The 22,213-nt window shown below is 44.4% G+C and overlaps 1 long non-coding RNA gene across 2 annotated transcripts in view; it reads left to right on the forward strand.

Moving 5' to 3' along the window:
- Positions 1–22,213, forward strand: part of LOC143784592 (uncharacterized) — a 140,495-nt gene that overhangs the window by 51,918 nt on the left and 66,364 nt on the right. The gene's annotated exons all lie outside the window — the stretch shown is intronic.

Below are 22,213 nucleotides of genomic sequence, written 5' to 3' on the forward strand. Positions count from 1 at the left end.
AAGTTCGCTACTTCCAAAGCGCTGCCGTCTATTGAACACAGGTGACTCCGCATGTGTTCACTGAACCGTGCCGATTCACCGCATCCAATACATTCTATTGGTGAAATTTCTCTTTCGGAAACTCATATCTCTGCAAGAGAAATTGACATGCTGCAGTCTAGAAAGATGCGTCGCATGTCAGTGTCCGCGGGTGATCCGAGGGCGTCTGTGGACGCATAGTGGAAATGGGATTTCTTGAAATCCCATCCACTATGCTGTAACCTGTTGGCGCTGCGGGTTTGACTCTGCACAAATACGTAGCTTCAAATCCACAGCAATTCCTGATCGTGGGTACATACCCTCACACGTCAGTGTTTCCGGTACGTGTGGTGACAGTTTTCACACATAACAGAGACTCACACTTACAGTGAATGGGTCTGTGCACATGTCAGTGTGTTTCCACGAACTGCGTGTCCGTGGGCAAAACATGCTGACATGTCCGTTTTTAACTAGAGCACAGGCAGCAAAATGTCCCACACACATGCCACTGACACAGGGATGTCTGTTCCCCGGCACTGGGTGCTGAAGACAGCTTACATCACTGTCCCCTGCTTGTGCAGCGATCACCTCTAGCAGGGGACAATGTTGAGAGTTGTATTCAACTGAAAACTGCGACAGCAGGCGGTGGCTGATGGGAGTATTCATCAGCCGCCGCCTGCGCTATGAATAAATAATGAAAAAAATGACGTGGTGTTCCCCTGTATTTTTGATAAACAGTCAGGGAAAACTGACAGCTACAGGCTGCAACCCTCCCCTGTCAGCTTTAGCAAGGCTGGTTATCAAGAATAGAGAGGTCTTCTCAGGCTGGTAAGGGGGTATGGATATTGGTCCCTCCAGACTAAAAGTAACAGCCTGCAGCCGCCCAGAAAAGGTGCATCTATTAAATGCGCCAATTCTGGCACTTTGTTCGGCTCTTCCCACTTGCCCTGTGGCGGTGGCAAGTGGGGTTTATATTTGTGGAGCTGATGTCACCTTTGTATTGTCTGGTGACATCAAGCTCACTGATTATTAATGGAGAGGCATCTGTAAGACACCTATCCATTACTAATCCTATATATTTATATGGTAAATAAAGACACAGATAAAATAAAGTCTTTTATTTGAAATAAAAACAAAATACATTTTTTTTTCCTTTTTTATTTAAAAATAACAAACACAGTTAGGTGATTATAACGCCCATTCCATTGAAGCCCTCGTCTCCTGTAATAAAACAAAAATACAAAACACCCATATCCCTCACCTGTTTGTTGTTCTGTCCCACGCCGTAATCCATGTCTGGGAATAACTACTTAAAATTTTCTGTTAACAAGGGTTCGTTTTTTGTGGGACCAGACTGTCATCCTTTAATTTACCATATAGAGTACCTAAAAATGGAGGGGGGAGAATCCAAGTGAGTGACAATGGTGAAAAAAATGCGATTCTGCTGTTTTATTTGGCCTTTATTCTTTTCTATATATTGTGTTATTTATTCTGCATTATGTTCATTGTGCAGTAAAATGATTCTTCAGGTCAACATGATCACAGCAATACAAACTTGTGTAGGTTTTTAACATTTGAGTTGTAAAAAAAAAAAATCAGTAGGTTAAAAAAAAAAAGTTTTATTTCCCCAGTTTCTGAGATGCATAACTTTTATTTTTCCATCGATGGTGTGGTACGAGGACTTGTTTATTGTACAGTGAGCTGTAGTTTTTATTGATGCTATTTAGGTGCATATATGCCGTTTTCTTTATTGCTTTTTATTGCATTTTTTTGATGGAGGTGCGGTGACTGAAAAACAGTAGTTATGGAATTTTGATTTTTTTCTTTACATCATTTGTTTTATGGGTTAAATAATTTTATATTTTCATACGTCTGTCTCTTACCAATGCGGGAATAGGATTTACAGTATGAAGGACAGAATATTAAAAAGTTTTGTAACATTTCTAATACTGTTTAATTACATGTTTAGATATAAATCCAAGAAAGTATGTCCTGCACTCCAGGAAGATGGTGGAGCATCGTTAGCTCAGTGCTGAATTTAATGAGTTGAGAACTTTTCCTAGTGCGCCCCCCATTCTCATATTTGGTGGGGGTCCCGGCGACTGTATCCTGACTTCATACTTTTATGTCTGACTGACATAACATCAATCAATGCATGTGAGTGGGGGAAGAGTTGACTGTCCTTCAGTATGTGTGTAATCCACACGATACCCCAGCTTCGGTAAAAGGCTATATTTTCTTCCTTTATGTCCCCCCATTACTTATGTCTCTGGAAGGATGATATTTTATGGAGCATGATATCGCTGCAATATAATCTTTCAGTGCCTGTCTTTGTGAGAATAAAGGAAAACTTGCTGTGACTTTACACAATAAGTTACTTTCTCAGCTGGAAGAGTAGACTTTTCTCTGAATAGCATAATAGGAAGTGAAAGAAAGAATTGATACATTGAATTCATGCTGCAAAGTTTTAAAGGGGAAATTCAACTAAAATCTATTTTTGAGGCATGTTAGATTGAGGGTCCCTGAGCTCAGACGTACTCTGATGAAAAGCCATGGTGCCCCAAGAAGCCAAGGGTGGTGAAGCAGTTTATGGCTGCAGCCCTGAGGGTTGAGGGAAGTTTAGAACTTAATGGCTGGTGGTCTAAGATAGTGAAGAGATTGATAGCAACATGGTGAGTGACAGAGGTCCATGAAGGGTGCCAGAGGTGGTTCAGAGCAGTGTGGAGGTATAATGTAGCATCCCTGGTGGTCTAGAGCAGTGTAGAGGTATAATGTAGCATCCCTGGTGGTCTAGAGCAGTGTAGAGGTATAATGTAGCATCCCTGGTGGTCTAGAGCAGTGTAGAGGTATAATGTAGCATCCCTGGTGGTCTAAAGCAGTGCAGAGGTATAATGTAGTATCCATGGTGGACTAGAGCAGTGTAGAGGTATAATGTAGCATCCCTGGTGGTCTAAAGCAGTGTAGAGGTATAATGTAGCATCCCTGGTGGTCTAGAGCAGTGTAGAGGTATAATGTAGCATCCCTGGTGGTCTAGAGCAGTGTAGAGGTATAATGTAGCATCTCTGGTGGTCTAGAGCAGTGTAGAGGTATAATGTAGCATCCCTGGTGGTCTAGAGCAGTGTAGAGGTATAATGTAGCATCTATGGTGGACTAGAGCAGTGTAGAGGTATAATGTAGCATCCCTGGTGGTCTAGACCAGTGTAGAGGTATAATGTAGTATCCATGGTGGTCTAGAGCAGTGTAGAGGTATAATGTAGCATCCCTGGTGGTCTAGAGCAGTGTAGAGGTATAATGTAGCATCTCTGGTGGTCTAGGGCAGTGTAGAGGTATAATGTAGCATCCCTGGTGGTCTAGAGCAGTGTAGAGGTATAATGTAGCATCCCTGGTTGTCTAGAGCAGTGTAGAGGTATAATGTAGCATCCCTGGTGGTCTAGCACAGTGTAGAGGTATAATGTAGTATCGATGGTGGAATAGAGCAGTGTAGAGGTATAATGTAGCATCCCTGGTGGACTAGAGCAGTGTAGAGGTATAATGTAGTATCCATGGTGGTCTAGAGCAGTGTAGAGGTATAATGTAGCATCCCTGGTGGTCTAGAGCAGTGTAGAGGTATAATGTAGCATCTCTGGTGGACTAGAGCAGTGTAGAGGTATAATGTAGCATCCCTGGTGGTCTAGCACAGTGTAGAGGTATAATGTAGCATCCCTGGTGGACTAGAGCAGTGTAGAGGTATAATGTAGCATCCCTGGTGGTCTAGCACAGTGTAGAGGTATAATGTAGCATCCCTGGTGGTCTAGCACAGTGTAGAGGTATAATATAGCATCCCTGGTGGTCTAGCACAGTGTAGAGGTATAATGTAGCATCCATGGTGGACTAGAGCAGTGTAGAGGTATAATGTAGCATCCCTGGTGGTCTAGCACAGTGTAGAGGTATAATGTAGCATCTCTGGTGGTCTAGAGCAGTGTAGAGGTATAATGTAGCATCCATGGTGGACTAGAGCAGTGTAGAGGTATAATGTTGCATCCCTGGTGGTCTAGCACAGTGTAGAGGTATAATGTAGCATCTCTGGTGGTCTAGAGCAGTGTAGAGCTATAATGTAGCATCCCTGGTTTTCTAGAGAAGTGCAGAGGTATAATTTAGGATTCCTGGTGTTCAAGAGCAGTGTAGACGTATAAGATAACATCCCTGGTGGTCTAGAATAGTGGATCGTAGAATCATAAAATGTTAGTGTTAGAAGGGACCTCCAGGGCCATCATGTCCAACCCCTACTCAATGTAGGATTCACTAATCCATCTCAGACAGATGTCTGTCCAGCCTCTGTTTGAAGACTTCCATTAAAGGAGAACTCACCACCTCTCGTGGCAGCCGGTTCCACTCATCAGGGCTGCCACTAGAAATTTCGGGGCCCTATACTGGCAAAAATTTCGGGGCCCCCTTGAGACTCCGCCCAGGCTCCACCCCAGCCCCGCCTCCACGCTCCACCCCTCGAACTGTCCACAGTCCCACCGCTCTCTCTTGGAAAAACTCCACTTCTCACCAATCACACATTGAGGGTACGGGTCCACCTTCAGGATGGCCGGCGGTTGCGTCGGAGCGGCAAACCCGCTCGGCGCTAAGCCCCGCCCCCTACTGTGACGCGATGATGCCGGATGTGTTCATTGCACACATCCGGGATCATCGCACCCCACACATAGGGCCCTGTGTTATAGCTTGCGGCGGCGCAGCTGCCGCAAGGAACACGGACATGCTGCGATCTTAAAAGAAGCGCCGCATGTCCGGAGTCGCAGGGCCGCCGGGTGCGTGTTACCACGCATAGTGGAGATAGGATTTCATAAAATCCCCTTCACTATGCTGGAACATCTGGACGCTGCGTGTTTGACGCTGTGGCCCCACGCAGCGTCAAACACGCAGCGTTTACTTAACGTGGACACATACCCTAACAATTCCCATCACCAGATCACACATATAGCCGGCAGCTTTTGTAAGCCGCCACCATAACACGGTAGACTCTTTTGGTGAGGCCCTACTCTGCTGTAACCTATTAAATATTTGTTAAAATATGCAAAACAATTTAGGTATATTTTTATTTATTTTTCAATTTTTAAAATGACCAATAATATCACATAAAAAGAACAAATACCGCTACACCATGACCAGATGACATATTACCACCACAGTGATCGAATAATATCACATACAAAGAACAAATACCGCTACACCATGACCAGACCGCATATTGCCACCACAGTGATCGAATAATATCACATACAAGGGACAAATACCGCAACACCATGTCCAGACCACATATTACCACCACATAGTGACTGAATACTACAATTCTGATCAGTAATAAAAAAAAAGCACCACACTATCACCATAAGTGCCATTATACACAGGAGATCTGTACTTAGTATGCAGTGTCTGTGTACAGATAATACAGTGACCACTAGTGAAATTATACACAGGAGCTCTGTATATAGTATACAGTGTATAGTGTCAGTGTATAGGTAACACTGACTTACCAGTGACATCTCTAGGTGAAGTCCTTCATCTTTCATCCAGCACAGACCGCCATCATGTCTTCCAGCCAGGACTCGTCTCTGCAGGAAATAACAGAGTTATCTCGAGCTCCACTTGTAGAACACATTACTTAATTTTTCCCAACTTCTACATTACACCGCATAAAGAAAAAGAGGCGACATAGTGTCACTCTACACAGTAACAGGACCGCCCCCTCATTTAAAACACTGTCCTCAAAAAATAAATACATCACTGCAGTAATAATATCCCTTAATTAGTCCCTATGGTAATAATATTCCCCATCCTGGCCCCCGTGTGTCTCATTCCTGGCGTCAGCCATATGTTCTCCCATCCTGCCCTCATGAGTATCCTTTCTGCACCATATGATCTCCCCATCCTGCCCCATCTGTCTCCATCGTATCCATCCTGCCCCATGATCCTGCACAATCTGTCTCCAATTCTGCCCCCAGTGTCTCCAATCCTTCCCCATCTGTCTCCAGTCATGCCCCCATGTCTTTCATCATACCCCATATCTCCATTCTGCCCGTGTCCAGCATCATTCATAGCCCCTGTGTCCAGCATCATTCATAGCCCCTGTGTCCAGCATCTCTGCCCCCTGTGTCCAGCATCTCTGCCCCTGTGTCCAGCATCTCTGCCCCTGTGTCCAGCATCTCTGCCCCTGTGTCCAGCATCTCTGCCCCTGTGTCCAGCATCTCTGCCCCTGTGTCCAGCATCTCTGCCCCTGTGTCCAGCATCTCTGCCCCTGTGTCCAGCATCTCTGCCCCTGTGTCCAGCATCTCTGCCCCTGTGTCCAGCATCTCTGCCCCTGTGTCCAGCATCTCTGCCCCCTGTGTCCAGCATCTCTGCCCCCTGTGTCCAGCATCTCTGCCCCCTGTGTCCAGCATCTCTGCCCCCTGTGTCCAGCATCTCTGCCCCCTGTGTCCAGCATCTCTGCCCCCTGTGTCCAGCATCTCTGCCCCCTGTGTCCAGCATCTCTGCCCCCTGTGTCCAGCATCTCTGCCCCCTGTGTCCAGCATCTCTGCCCCCTGTGTCCAGCATCTCTGCCCCCTGTGTCCAGCATCTCTGCCCCCTGTGTCCAGCATCTCTGCCCCCTGTGTCCAGCATCTCTGCCCCCTGTGTCCAGACCAGCATACTGCCTGTGTCCAGCTTTCTGCCCCAGCGTGTCCAGCGTTCTGCCCCGGGCCCCACCCCCCCTGGGATCGCCGCTCTCAAAAAAAAAAAAAAAACGAGTTCTTACCTGGCCATGTGCTCCTGCGGCGGGGAACCTCACTTCCTCCACGCAGGTGAAGGACGCACTCGCCGGCGGCTGACAATGACGTCAGACGCCGGCGAAGTGCGACTGCGCACTGCGGCCGCTGAAGTCAGCTGCCAGCCTCCGACTGGCTGGCGGCGGCTGTTAACTATTGACGTGCGGGCACAGGCCCGCACTTCAATAGTGTCCCGCAGCGCCTGCAGGGGGGGGCCCGCAGCGCCTGCAGGGGGGGCCCGGTGAGCAGATTAGACGGGGCCCAATGCGGGCCCCCTCTGCTCACCGGGCCCCATACGCCAGTCATGGCTGTCATGCCCTGATGGCGGCCCTGCCACTCATTGATCATCCTGTCACACTGGTGGTCTAGAGCAGTGTAGAAGTACAATGTATCATCCCTGGTGGTCTATTACAGTGTAGAGGTATAGTGTAACATCCCTGGTTGTGAAGAGCAGTTTAGCGCTAACTAGAGAGACAGGAATGTGAATCTGTGATTGAGCAGCCACCGTTTCACTCTGATTAGTCATATCTCTTCATGTTCATCTCTTCATCTCTGAACCTGTCAAAAACTGAACTCCTCTTGTTCTCTCCCTCTACTAACCTACCTTTGCCTGACATTGCCATCTCCGTGTGCGGTTCCACCATTACTCCAAAGCAACATGCCCCGCTGCCTTGGGGTCATCCTTGATTCCGAGCTTTCATTCACCCCCACATCCGATCACTGGCTCGCTCTTCTTATCTGCACCTCAAAAACATTTCTAGAATTCGCCCTTTTCTTACTTTCGACTCTGCAAAAACTCTTACTGTCTCACTTATTCATTCTCGCCTGGACTATTGTAACTCTCTACTAATCGGCCTCCCTCTTACCAAACTCTCCCCGCTCCAATCTGTCCTGAATGCTGCTGCCAGGATCATATTCCTCACCAACCGTTACACCGATGCCTCTACCCTGTGCCAGTCATTACACTGGCTACCCATCCACTCCAGAATCCAGTACAAAACTACTACCCTCATCCACAAAGCACTCCATGGCTCAGCACCACCCTACATCTCCTCCCTGGTCTCAGTCTACCACCCTACCTGTGCCCTCTGCTTCGCTAATGACCTCAGGTTAGAATCCTCAATAATCAAAACCTCCCACTCCCGTCTCCAAGACTTTACACGTGCTGCACCGATTCTTTGGAATGCACTACCTAGGTTAATACGATTAATCCCCAATCCCCACAGTTTTAAGCGTGCCCTAAAAACGCATTTGTTCAGACTGGCCTACCGCCTCAACGCATTAACCTAACTATCCCTGTGTGGCCTATTAAAAATAGAAAAAAAAAAAAAAAACACAATCAGGTTCCCTGCATCGTGTTCTCATACACTTTATGCAGTTAATAGCCCTCTGTGTCTGTACTGCTACATACTTAGGCAGTTAACTGGTTCATGCAGCTTTACATGAACACCCGAGCCTTACACTATGGCTGGTCCGAATAACTAAAGCAATTGTTACCATCCACCTCTCGTGTCTCCCCTTATCCTCATAGTTTGTAAGCTTGCGATTCCTCCTGGTATCTATTTTGATCTATGTGATTATTGTTATGCTGTAATGTCTATTGTCTGTACAAGTCCCCTCTATAATGTAAAGTGCTGCCGAATATGTCGGCGCTATAGAAATAAAATTATTATTATTATTCATGTTGGCCCTGCCTGATCAGTAAAAGGGAGTATAGAGGTCTGCACAGCCACCAGGGAAGTATGGGAGACACATGTGGAATCTGTAACTTTGGATGTCAGAAGGAACTATAAAATTTGTCCCAATCTTCCAGACGACGGTAACTCGAGGATTTACAATATAGTTACCAGCGATTTCTGCATTGTATGTGGCTCTGCTCTTTGTGCCGCCAGTAGAGGTTCAATATCCGCTGGATAATAAATACATTTCTTAAGGTGAGATAGTAAAAAATAAATAAATAAAATAAAGTGTATTGTATTGTAGGACTCCATGCTGTACGCACAAAACAGCATTAACTCAGTAGATTTGTAGGCTGCTGGGAAAATAAGCCAAAAAGCAAATGTATAAATATTCCAGGAGCAATTCTTTAGGGAACGCGGTTCCTTGCAGTGCGCTATCTAAATTGGATGTCTCCATGAAAGGCCGGATGAATAAGTAAAATCATATTATCAGCGGCTATAGCTTGTACAGTTAAAGATGTCATTTTTTTTAGGTGGTGGTGATGTTGAAAGAATAACGTTTACAGCTGTCTCCAGATTCAGGAGTAACCGCAGCCCGGGCCAAATATATATTCTTAATCACTGGATTATACCAGTTGGCGGCACCACCTGGGACCCTGTCTTTGCAAAAAGCACTTTTATCATGATGAAATGTTTTATCTGTCCGGAACATCCTGCCCAATAGAAGCAGTGTGTGGGATTTATCTGTGTTTACATGTAAAGAATAAAGGAGCAAAAAGGAACATATAGAGAATCGAAATGAGGATTTTACTAAACAAACATAAAAAGGGACAAATAGATGAATGTTGCAATAAAGAGCATAAATATCAGTGTAACTGGGTAAATTAAAGGGGTTCTTCTTATGACATGAAAGAGTGTCTTTGAGACTGGGTGATGGGTTTGTAATGAACGTGCTGGGATAAGGTGTTATCTGAGCATGCTCGGGTGGTAACAAAGTATCTTTCATGCTCAAACACTATGTTCCACTCCCGGCGGCTGCATGTCTCGTGGTTGTTCTACAGGAAATCCCCCCATGTGCTGCGTCTGTCAAACAGCCGCCAAGACTCGAACATAGTATTCGAGTACGCCGAAGATACTGTTACCACCCGAGCATGCTCAGATAACACCTTATCCCAGCACGCTCGCTCATCACTACACTGTGTTCCAAATTATTCTGCACAAAGAGTTTAGGAGTGAAGAATTTTTTTGTTTGTCATGTAAACTCATTGATGGTGATGTGTGTCAGGGCTCTTTATATCACTGAAAGCAATTGCAGATACCTGTGCACATTAGTTTGGCCGGTGTGTCCAAATAAAGGCAAGACTACTTAAGAAGGCTGTTCCACATTATTAAGCAGCCTACGTTTTTTGCCAAAATGGGAAAGAAAAAGGATGTGTCGGCTGCTGAGAAGCAACAAATTGTGGAGTATTTAGGTCAAGGCATGACTACAATCAACATTGCCAAGACACTTCATCGTGATCATCGCACAATCAAGAAGTATGTAGCTGATTCCCAGCACACACGTGTGCGTGCTGATAAGGAAAAATTGAGGACTCTTTCCAACAGGCAATTGTGTAAGGTTAGAAGAGCAGCTGCAAAAATGCCTTGTCATAGCAGCAGACAAGTTTTTGAAGCTGCTGGTGCCTCCAACGTCCCCAGAACAACAAGATGCAGGGTCCTTCAGAGGTGCGTAAGCCATCCTGTGGACCACCTCTATCCACTGCACACAAGCAGAAACGGCTCCAGTGGGCCAAACGATACATGAAGACTGACTTCCAAACTGTTTTGTTCACCGATGAGTGCCGTGCAACGCTCGATGGTCCAGATGGATGGAGTGGAGGATGGCTGGTTGATGGACACCCCATGAAAACACGGCTAAGGCGCCAACAAGGAGGAGGTGGAGTAATGTTTTGGGCTGGAATCATGGGGAGAGAGATTGTCGGCTCCTTTATGATCCCTGAAGGGGTAAAGATGAACTCCATAATCTATGTGGAGTTTCTAAAACAACACTTCCTGCCATGGTTCAAGAGGAAGAACCGTGCTTTCCGCAGCAAGATCATTGTCATGCATGATAATGCACCGTCTCATGCTGCAAAAATCACATCTGCATCTCTGGCTGCTATGGGCATAAAAGAGGACAAACTTATGGTGTGGCCACCATCTTCCCCTGACGTCAACCCCAGTGAGAACCTCTGGAGCATCATCAAAAGGAGTGTCTATGATGGCGGGAGGCAGTTCACATCTAAGCAACAGCTCTGGGAGGGTATTCTGTCCACATGCAAAACAATTGGAGCAGAAACCATCCAAAAACTGACAAATTCAATGGACGAGAGAGTTCAGAAGCTTCTTTCCAACAAGGGGTCCTATGTGCAAATGTAACATCACCTAGAATAAAGGTTTCACTTGAAAACTGTTTGATTTCATTTTGTAATAAGCTGATAATGCTTATAACCTCACAATTCACCATTTTTTTGTTCAAAATAAAAAAAAAGGTTGAAAACTCTGCTGTGCATAATAATTTGGAACATGCATTTTGAGTGTTTATTTTTTTTAAAAATATACTGTTTTCATAGGCAGTTTGTTCCAAAACATTGCAATTATACTAGAATAGTAGATGACTGGAAAATAACAATGACTGCAATTCAGAGAGGTAATTTAGAGAAAATATGAGGAAATATTATTTGCATAATAATTTGGAACACATTGTAGCAATGAAAACTTGCTTTGTAATTTTTCCAAAAACAGGATTGAGAGGTAGACGTTCTTATGTGAAGAATTACACTTTAACTTTATCACCTTTTTAATTTTTCTGTATCCAACAAATACGGCCATTGGCAAGTAGCTAATAAACGAATTATTCCTCCCCCTAACTAGGAAAAAAGTCCCAGCATCAATTTAAAAGTCATAGACACCTTTGGGGATAGTTTTATTTTTTATTTAAATACATGTGTATTGTGGGAAAAATTATTTTTACAAATGGGTTTTATTACAATTTTTTTACACCTTTTGGCTTTTACAGATTTTTTATTTTCCAGCGCATTGCTGACTCCTGAATGAGTTAAAGGGTTGGATCAGATAATGCTATTAACCTACAAATACAGGGTTAAAGGGCCTATAAATTCCTAAGTTTCCACCTAATGAATCTTAACACTTAGGCTATGTGTCCACACTGCGGATTCTGCTGCGGAATTTTCCGCAGCGGATTTGCTAAATCCGCAGTGAAAAACCGCTGCGGTTTTCATTGCGGATTTTATCGCGGTTTCTTTTGCCTAGTCCTCTGCGGGTTTTCTCCTGCAGATTTCTATTGGACCAGGTGGAAACCCGCAGCGGAATCCGCACAAAGAATTGACATGCTGCGGAAAATAAACCGCGGCGTTTCCACGCGTTTTTTTCCGCAGCATGTGCACTGCGGATTTTGTTTCCCATAGGTTTACATTGTACTGTAAACTCATGGGAAACTGCTGCGGATCCGCAGCAAAATCCGCAGCGTGTGAACATAGCCTTAGGCTGTGTTCCCACGATGAGCATTTGGTTCGTTTTTGTGTCAAAAACGCAGCATCTTAAAGTTCCAGGAAAGCGGATGGGATTTCTAGAACTCTCGTGCCCACTGTGCTTCTTTTTTACTCACAGTAAACTGATCTGTGTTGCGTGTTTCAAATCTGCGTCAATTTCTCTTGCTTGTATGCTGCTGATTTTTCTTTGCGGATTTTCCCCATAGACTTACATTAGATACGAAAAATCTGCAGGCAAAAAACACAAATGTGCTTTTAGTGTGTGTGGAAACGCATCAAAAACGTATGCAATCCATGCCTAAGTATATCAATAAAGTTTTGTCATAGCCAAATAACAGGATGTTTCAAAGCTTTATTTAAAGCACTAGATGGTAGCCCGATTCTAACGCATCGGGTATTCTAGAATATGTATGTAGTTTATTTATGAAGATTTTAGAATAATACATTGAATACACAGGATTCGGCCGGTTGCGACCAATTAGCGAAGCAGGACTGCGCCTGTCGCTGATTGTTCGCGGCCGGCCACGTAGTATATAGCACAGCCAGGTAGTATATAACAGCCCACGTAGTATATTGCACAGCCACGTAGTATATTGCACAGCCACGTAGTATATAGCACAGCCACGTGGTATATAACACAGCCCATGGAGTATATAGTACAGCCACGTAGTATATAGCACAGCCCATGGAGTGTATAGCAGCCCACATAGCATATAATACAGCCACGTAGTTTATAACAGCCCACACACGCAGTATATAACACAGCCCATGTAGTGTATAACACAGCCCACGTAGTGTATAACACAGCCCACGTAGTGTATAACACAGCCCACGTAGTGTATAACACAGGCCACGTAGTGTATAACACAGCCCACGTAGTGTATAACACAGCCCACGTAGTGTATAACACAGGCCACATAGTGTATAACACGGGCCACATAGTGTATTACACAACCCATGTAGTATATTGCACAGCCCAAGTAGTATATAGCACAGCACACGCAGTATATTGCACAGCCCACGCAGTATATTGCACAGCCCACGCAGTACATTGCACAGCCCACGCAGTATATAGCACAGCCCACGTAGTATATAGCACATCCCACGCAGTATATAGCACAGCCCACGGAGTATATAGCACAGCCCACGCAGTATATTGCACAGCCCACGCAGTATATTGCACAGCCCACGTAGTATATTGCACAGCCCACGTAGTTTATAGCAATGTGGGCATCATATCCCTTTTAAAAAAAAAAAGAATTAAAATAAAAAATAGTTATATACTCACCCTCCGTTGGCCCCCGGATCCAGGTGAAGCGACTTGGGATTTCCGTGACAGAAAGAAAGAAAGACCGAAAGATGGAAGTAGACCTTAGACAATTATATAGTAGATGACACACCAAAAAGGCGAAAAAAGGCAACATCAAAAATGAAATAAAAACTCATGATAAATAAGTGCCCACAAAAACAAAATGAAAAACAGCAAGTAACCTAATTTAAATAATGGGAGCAGAAATGGTGCAGAAATTCTGCAGCATCCAAAACTCGCCGAAAGCTCATAGTGTGAGCGTAGCCTTATACTCACCTCCGCTGGGGGAATCTGCGCTGGCTTCACTCTACTTGCCTTCGGACAAATCAAGAAGACATCCTGAGGAAGTGAGAGAGTAGCTGCAGCTCTGATGTCCTCTGGATGTCAATTATGGCCGTAGTAGAGTGAAGTCAGCTATGATTGGCCACAAGGTTTGACTTTGTCACACAATCCCCTGGAGAATCAGGGCCATCACTGCTGGAACAGCATCGGCATCGGAGGGGAGTATAAGTGTTGTTATTTTACTGGGGGTAAACCTAGGGATTCAGAAGGCATTATCCAAATAGTGGATGACCCCTTTAATCTGCAGGTTAATAGCGTTATGGGGGTGCCTGGCTACTGTACTGACAGTGCGGCATCCATGGGAAAATTAACTTTAATGCTCCCAGAAGCCAACTGCTTTCAGTCGTGTAGGTGTGCCAGCGTGTCTTAAGTCAATGGCTGTAAGAACGCCCAGGCACTTTGAGTGACAGTTCACTCAGCAGTGCATCATTGGAAAGCCGGCTGTCAGTTAAAGTGCCGAGCAGTATAGTGAGCAGTGACTGTAGCCGTGCCGGCACGCCTCTATGAATGAGAGCTGGCGGCTCCCAGATAAAATAAAAGTTTATTTTCTTCCAGGTGCCATACGTTCAGCACAGCGGCCGGGCACCTTCATAATGCTGGAGATTAACCCAATATCTGCATGTTCATGGTCGGGAATGCCTCAGTGACTGAAAGCCAGCGATTCGCGGGACCAAAGTTCATTTTCTCCCAGGTGCCGTAAGTTCAGTACAGCGGCCGGGCACCTTCATAATGCTGGAGATTAGCCCTACATCTCCATGTTCATGGCCGGGAATGCCTCAATGACTGAAAGCCAGCGACTAACGGGACCAGAGTTTATTTTCTCCCAGGTGCTGTACGTCCGGTACAGCGGCCGGGCACCTTCATAATGCTGGAGATTAGCCCTATATCTCCATGTTCATGGCCGGGAATGCCTCAATGACTGAAAGCCGTCGACTCACAGAACCAGAGTTAATTTTCTCCCAGGTGCCGTACGTTCAGTACAGCGGCCGGGCACCTTCATAATGCTGGAGATTAGCACTATATCTCCATGTTCATGGCCGGGAATGCCTCAATGACTGAAAGCCGGTGACTTGCAGGACCAGAGTTAATTTTCTCCAAGGTGCCGCACTTTCAGTACAGCGGCCGGGCACCTTCATAATCCTATTAACCTGCAGATTAACCACGTATCTGCAAGGTAATAGCATTATCTGACACGACAATCAGCTTGCTTTGGCCATTTTTTTTTTTTTTTCTATGCTCCCCTTTGCTTATTTATGACTACAATGTTCAACTCTTGTTTCATTTGTAATAAATCTGCTGAGAGGAGCTCAGAAAATACAGATAAAAGAGCCACATTGGATAGATTTATACTACGGTATATAAGTACTGCTGTATTCAAGTCAAAATTATAAAAAGGAAGGAATAGAAAAAAAAGTAAAAAAAATGAATGAAGGAAACAAAGGAAAGGAATAAAGAAGGGAAAGAAGATTTCTCCCGTGAGTATTTAAGCTAAGTATTATCCTGGGATCTGTACTGACAAGGTCCGCTCTTAAGGCCGTTATGCAGCATCGTTCAATATTTTCTTTTACTGTTCCCACAGCTGCAGTTAGGGAGGAATTACAGCCGCTTTCTCCCCATCTGGATGTATATCACATCTTATATTGATTGCAAAAGATTACACCTGAATTGGAAGATTTTATAGCAAACTTAATTGGAAATGAATAATGTGAAACTGCAAAAAAAAAGTGTATTAGGATTAGGAAAATGACCCGTTGGGTCAAACTGATTCACAATTATTACCGGGCTAAATAGGGTGTGCTGAGCAGCGTGTTTATCTCATGTGACAGCTGAGGCCGGCAGATCTCTCACAGTCGCTGGACACTGCGCTTTCTGACTTCATCAGTTCGGGGATCTCATAATAATTGGCTACGAGCAGTATGTTCTATATATTCTCATTTCTCCCTAACCCGGCACAGTATTCTAGAATAATGGCGGCACTGTAGCAGAACTGCGTGTCCCAGGGGTCACCCTCAGCCATCAATCGAACCAACGGGTCGCTTTGCTTTTATTGATAACCCATAGTCTTGTAGGAAATCAATTCAATTGTACAGCAGGATGGGTAAAAACGTGAGTGTGAGCGGTGTGAGAGAACCCAGCTGAAATGCCGATACATAAGATGCATAATATATAAGAAATGGCTAATGATTCATTGCAAATATATAAAACCAATCAAGGCTGACATGTCAATAACATTTATATAAGCATTACATTGTGACACAATCTGAACATTTTACAGATAAGCGGGACCACACAGTCTGTGCTAATCTCTTCCAGCAGGAGCACTATGCAACCCTGCCGCCTTTCCATGGACTTGCATACAGTACTCCCTCTCTCTAAAAGAAGAAGTTCTTCAGCAGCTGCAGTGTGCATTGTACAGTTCTGTGCTTATGGACATCAAAATGCTGCTGCCGATCTTCTTTTCCATCCATGGTGGACAGGAAACTACTCTGCAGCAACAATGGAATCTGTTATGATCCGGTGACCTTGGAGCCGCATGAGAGACTTTCTCAGGAGTAAGTGGTACCTGTACTGACCGCAAACCCTAAACTGACACCGCAACTAGAAGTAGCCGTGGGGTGTGCCTAACACGTCCTAGACACCTCGACACAGCCGGAGGACTAAATACCCCTATAGGTGGAAATGGGAATTCTATCTTGCCTCAGAGCAGAACCCCAAAGGATAGGCAGCCCCCCACAAATATTGACTGTGAGTATAAGAGGAAAGACACACGCAGGCAGAAAAACAGAATTTAGCAAAAGAGGCACTTCTAGCTAAATAGAAAAGGATAGGACAGAATTCTAAGCGGTCAGTATTAAAATCCTAAAAATATCCACAGCAGAAAATACAAATATTCTACATCTAACTAAAGAATAGCAAGTATATCTGCAACTCCTGAGAATCCAGCATGACTGAAAAATCCAAACAAAGTCTAAGCTGGACAAAAACACAATGAATTGCACTGAATTGCAAAGCACACTGCATGTCTGCACAGAGACAAAAAAACAGACACTTATCTTAGCTGAATTGGCAGCAGGGCATGAGGAGCCAGAGAGAGATGCAATCCCTCCAAGTACAATGGACAACTGGCATGGACTAATTACAACCCCAAGACAACTGCACTACTACTAACAACCACCGGAGGGAGCCCAAGAGCAGAATTCACAACAGGAATCCTTGTACATGAGGAGTAGAGCAGTATTATAGCAGTTATAATCTTACACATGAGGGCATATTATAGCAGTTATATTCTTGTACATAGGAGCAGTATTATAGCAGTTATATTCTTGTACATAGGAGCAGTGTTATAGTAGTTATATTATTGTACATAGGGGCAGTATTATAGTAGTTATATTCTTGTACATAGGAGCAGTATTATAGTAGTTATATTCTTGTACATAGGAGCAGTGTTATAGTAGTTATATTCTTGTACATATGAGCAGTATCATAGTAGTTATATTCCTGTATATAGGAGCAGTATTATAGTAGTTATATTTTTGTACATAGGAGCAGTATTATAGTAGTTATATTCTTGTACATAGAGGCAGTATTATAGTAGTTATATTCTTGTACATAAGAGCAGTATTATAGTAGTTATATTCTTGTACATAGGGGCTGTATTATAGTAGTTATATTCTTGCATATAGGAGTAGTATTATAGTAGTTATATTCTTGTACATAGGAGCAGTATTATATTAATTATATTCTTGTACATAGGAGCAGTGTTATAGTAGTTATATTATTGTACATAGGGGCAGTATTATAGCAGTTATATTCTTGTACATAGGAGCAGTATTATAGTAGTTATATTTGTATCCATGGGGGGACGTTTTATAGTAGTTATATTATTGTACATAGGGGCAGTATTATAGTAGTTATATTCTTGTACATAGGGGCAGTATTATAGTAGTTATATTCTTGTACATAGGGGCAGTATTATAGTAGTTATATTCTTGTGCATAGGAGCAGTGTTATAGTAGTTATTTTATTGTACATAGGAGCAGTATTATAGTAGTTATATTCTTGTATATAGGGGACAGTATTATAGTAGTTATATTCTTGAACATAGGGAGCAGTATTATAGTAGATATATTCTTGTACATAGGGAGCAGTATTATAGTAGTTATTTTCTTGTACATAGGAGCAGTATTATAGTAGTTATATTTGTATCCATGGGGGGACGTTTTATAGTAGTTATATTCTTGTACATAGGGGCAGTATTATAGTAGTTATATTCTTGTACATAGGAGCAGTATTATAGCAGTTATATTCTTGTACATAGGAGCTGTATTATAGTAGTTATATTCTTGTACATAGGGGCAGTATTATAGTAGTTATATTATTGTACATAGGGGCAGTATTATAGTAGTTATATTATTGTACATAGGGGCAGTATTATAGTAGTTATATTCTTGTGCATAGGGGCAGTATTATAGTAGTTATATTCTTGTACATAGGAGCAGTATTATAGCAGTTATATTCTAGTACATAGGGGCAGTATTATAGTAGTTATATTCGTGTACATAGGAGCAGTGTTATGACCCCAATGACAGAGGGTCTCAGGAATAATGCTAAGTCAGTAAATACAGAAAACCAGCTCATAGGGCAGTGGTAACTGGGCTGACCATATAACTAATCCTAGCACCACAAATACCAGCAGCCGGGGAATGTTCCTACGTTGATCCTAGACGTCTCGCGCCAGCCGGAGAGCTAACTACCCCTAGAAGGGAAAAGAAAGACCTTTCTTGCCTCCAGAGGAAATACCCCAAAAAGTTGGATAGAAGCCCCCCACAAATAATAACGGTGAGGTAAGAGGAAAAGACAAACATAAGAATGAGCTAGGAATTTAGCAAAGAGAGGCCCACTAGCTAATAGCAGAATATAGAAAGATAACTTATATGGTCAGCAAAAAATCCTATCAAAAATATCCACACTGGAAATTCAAGAACCCCCGAACCGTCTAACGGCCCGGGGGGAGAACACCAGCCCCCTAGAGCTTCCAGCAAGGTCAGGAATCACATTTAGTACAAGCTGGACAAAAATGATAGCAAACAAATAACCCAAAAAACAAAGAAGCAAGACTTAGCTTAATTTAGCACGAACCAGGACCAGCAAACAGGAGCAAACAGAATGTGTCTGATAACACCGATGCCAGGCACTGGTCTAAGATTCCAGGAGGTTTATATAGCAACACCCCTGAAGTAACGACCCAGCTGGGTGCAAACAGAGGGAAGGAAATCCCAGAGTCATATCACTAGTAACCACTAGAGGGAGCCAAAAAAGTCTAATTCACAACAGTACCCCCCCCTTAAGGAGGGGTCACCGAACCCTCACCAAGACCACCAGGGCGATCAGGATGAGCAGCGTGAAAGGCACGAACCAAATCGGCCCCATGCACATCAGAGGCAACCACCCAGGAATTATCCTCCTGACCATAACCCTTCCACTTGACTAAATACTGAAGCCTCCGCCTGGAGAGACGAGAATCCAAGATGTTCTCCACCACGTACTCCAACTCGCCCTCAACCAACACCGGAGCAGGAGGCTCAGCAGAAGGAACCACAGGCACAACGTAGCGTCGTAACAAAGACCTATGGAACACGTTGTGAATGGCAAACGAAACCGGAATATCCAAGCGAAAGGACACAGGATTAAGGATTTCCAATATCTTGTAAGGACCGATGAAGCGAGGCTTAAATTTAGGAGAGGAGATCTTCATAGGAACAAATCGAGAAGACAGCCACACCAAATCCCCAACACTAAGTCGGGGACCCACACCGCGGCGGCGGTTGGCAAAACGCTGAGCCTTCTCCTGTGACAACTTCAAATTGTCCACCACATGATTCCAGATCTGCTGCAACTTATCCACCACAGAATCCACTCCAGGACAGTCAGAAGGCTCCACATGTCCCGAGGAAAAACGAGGATGGAAACCAGAGTTGCAGAAAAATGGCGAAACCAAAGTAGCGGAACTAGCCCGATTATTTAGGGCAAACTCAGCCAACGGCAAGAAGGTCACCCAATCATCCTGATCTGCCGAAACAAAACACCTCAAGTAAGCTTCCAGAGTCTGATTAGTTCGCTCAGTTTGTCCATTAGTCTGAGGATGAAAGGCAGACGAGAACGATAAATCAATGCCCATCCTAGCACAAAAGGATCGCCAGAACCTGGAAACAAACTGGGATCCTCTGTCAGACACAATATTCTCAGGAATGCCGTGCAAACGAACCACATTCTGAAGGAACACAGGAACCAGATCGGAAGAGGAAGGCAGCTTAGGCAAAGGTACCAAATGGACCATTTTTGAAAAGCGATCACATACCACCCAGATGACAGACATACCCCGAGACACCGGGAGATCAGAAATGAAATCCATGGAAATATGTGTCCAAGGCCTCTTCGGGACAGGCAAGGGCAAGAGCAACCCGCTGGCACGGGAACAGCAAGGCTTAGCTCGAGCACAAGTCCCACAGGACTGCACAAATGACCGTACATCCCGTGACAAGGAAGGCCACCAAAATGACCTAGCCACCAGATCTCTGGTGCCAAAAATTCCCGGATGACCTGCCAACACCGGGGAATGAACCTCGGAAATGACTCTGCTGGTCCACTTATCAGGAACAAACAGTCTGTCAGGTGGACAAGAGTCAGGTCTACCAGCTTGAAATCTCTGCAACACACGTCGCAAATCAGGAGAAATGGCTGACAAAATAACTCCCTCTTTAAGAATACCAACAGGTTCTGTGACTCCAGGAAAGTCAGGCACAAAGCTCCTTGAAAGAGCATCAGCTTTCACATTCTTTGAACCTGGTAAATACGAGACCACAAAGTCAAAACGGGAGAAAAACAATGACCAGCGGGCCTGTCTAGGATTCAAGCGTTTAGCAGACTCGAGATACATCAGATTTTTGTGATCAGTCAAGACCACCACACGATGCTTAGCACCCTCGAGCCAATGACGCCACTCCTCAAATGCCCACTTCATGGCCAGTAATTCCCGATTGCCCACATCATAATTCCGCTCAGCAGGCGAAAACTTCCTAGAGAAGAAAGCACATGGTCTCATTACCGAGCAACCAGGGCCTCTCTGTGACAAAACGGCCCCTGCCCCAATCTCAGAAGCATCCACCTCGACCTGAAAGGGAAGTGAGACATCAGGCTGGCACAAAACAGGCGCCGAAGTAAACCGGCGCTTCAACTCCTGGAACGCCTCCACGGCTGCAGGAGCCTAGTTAGCAACATCAGAACCTTTCTTGGTCATATCCGTCAAAGGTTTAACAACGCTAGAAAAATTAGCGATAAAACGACGGTAGAAGTTAGCAAAACCCAAGAACTTCTGAAGACTCTTAACTGACGTGGGTTGAGTCCACTCATGAATAGCTCGGACCTTGACTGGGTCCATCTCCACAGCAGAAGGGGAAAAAATAAACCCCAAAAAGGGAACTTTCTGTACTCCAAAGAGACACTTTGAGCCTTTAACAAACAAGGCATTCTCACGCAAAACCTGAAACACCATCCTGACCTGCTCCACATGTGAGTCCCAATCTTCAGAGAAAACCAGAATATCGTCCAGATAAACAATCATAAATTTATCCAGATACTTCCGGAAAATATCATGCATAAAGGACTGAAATACTGAGGGAGCATTAGAAAGCCCAAAAGGCATCACCAAGTACTCAAAATGACCTTCGAGCGTATTAAATGCAGTCTTCCATTCATCACCTTGCTTAATGCGCACAAGGTTGTATGCACCACGAAGATCTATCTTGGTGAACCACTTGGCACCCTTAATCCGGGCAAACAAGTCCGACAAGAGTGGCAAAGGATACTGAAATTTTACAGTGATTTTATTCAGTAGCCGATAGTCAATACAAGGTCTCAAAGATCCGTCCTTCTTAGCCACAAAAAAGAATCCCGCACCAAGAGGGGAAGAGGATGGACGGATATGCCCCTTCTCCAGAGACTCCTTGATATATGAACGCATTGCGGCATGCTCAGGTACTGACAGATTAAATAATCTTCCCTTAGGAAATTTACTACCTGGAATCAAATCTATGGCGCAGTCACAGTCCCTATGAGGAGGCAGAGCACTGGATCTGGACTCACTGAATACATCCTGATAATCAGACAAATACTCAGGAACTTCCGAAGGAGTAGAGGAAGCAATAGACACCGGCGGGGAATCAGCATGAATACCCTGACAGCCCCAACTTGACACAGACATTGCCTTCCAATCCAGGACTGGATTGTGGGTCTGTAACAATGGCAGGCCCAAAACGACCAAATCATGCATTTTATGCAGAACAAGAAAACGAATCACCTCCCGATGTTCAGGAGTCATGCACATGGTCACCTGCGTCCAAAACTGCGGTTTATTTTCCGCCAATGGCGTAGCATCAATACCTCTAAGAGGAATAGGATTTACTAACGGTTCAAGAACAAAACCACAGCGCTTGGCAAATGACAGATCCATAAGACTCAGGGCGGCACCTG

This window comes from Ranitomeya variabilis, chromosome 7 (assembly GCF_051348905.1).
Source record: "Ranitomeya variabilis isolate aRanVar5 chromosome 7, aRanVar5.hap1, whole genome shotgun sequence".
Lineage (NCBI taxonomy): Eukaryota > Metazoa > Chordata > Amphibia > Anura > Dendrobatidae > Ranitomeya > Ranitomeya variabilis.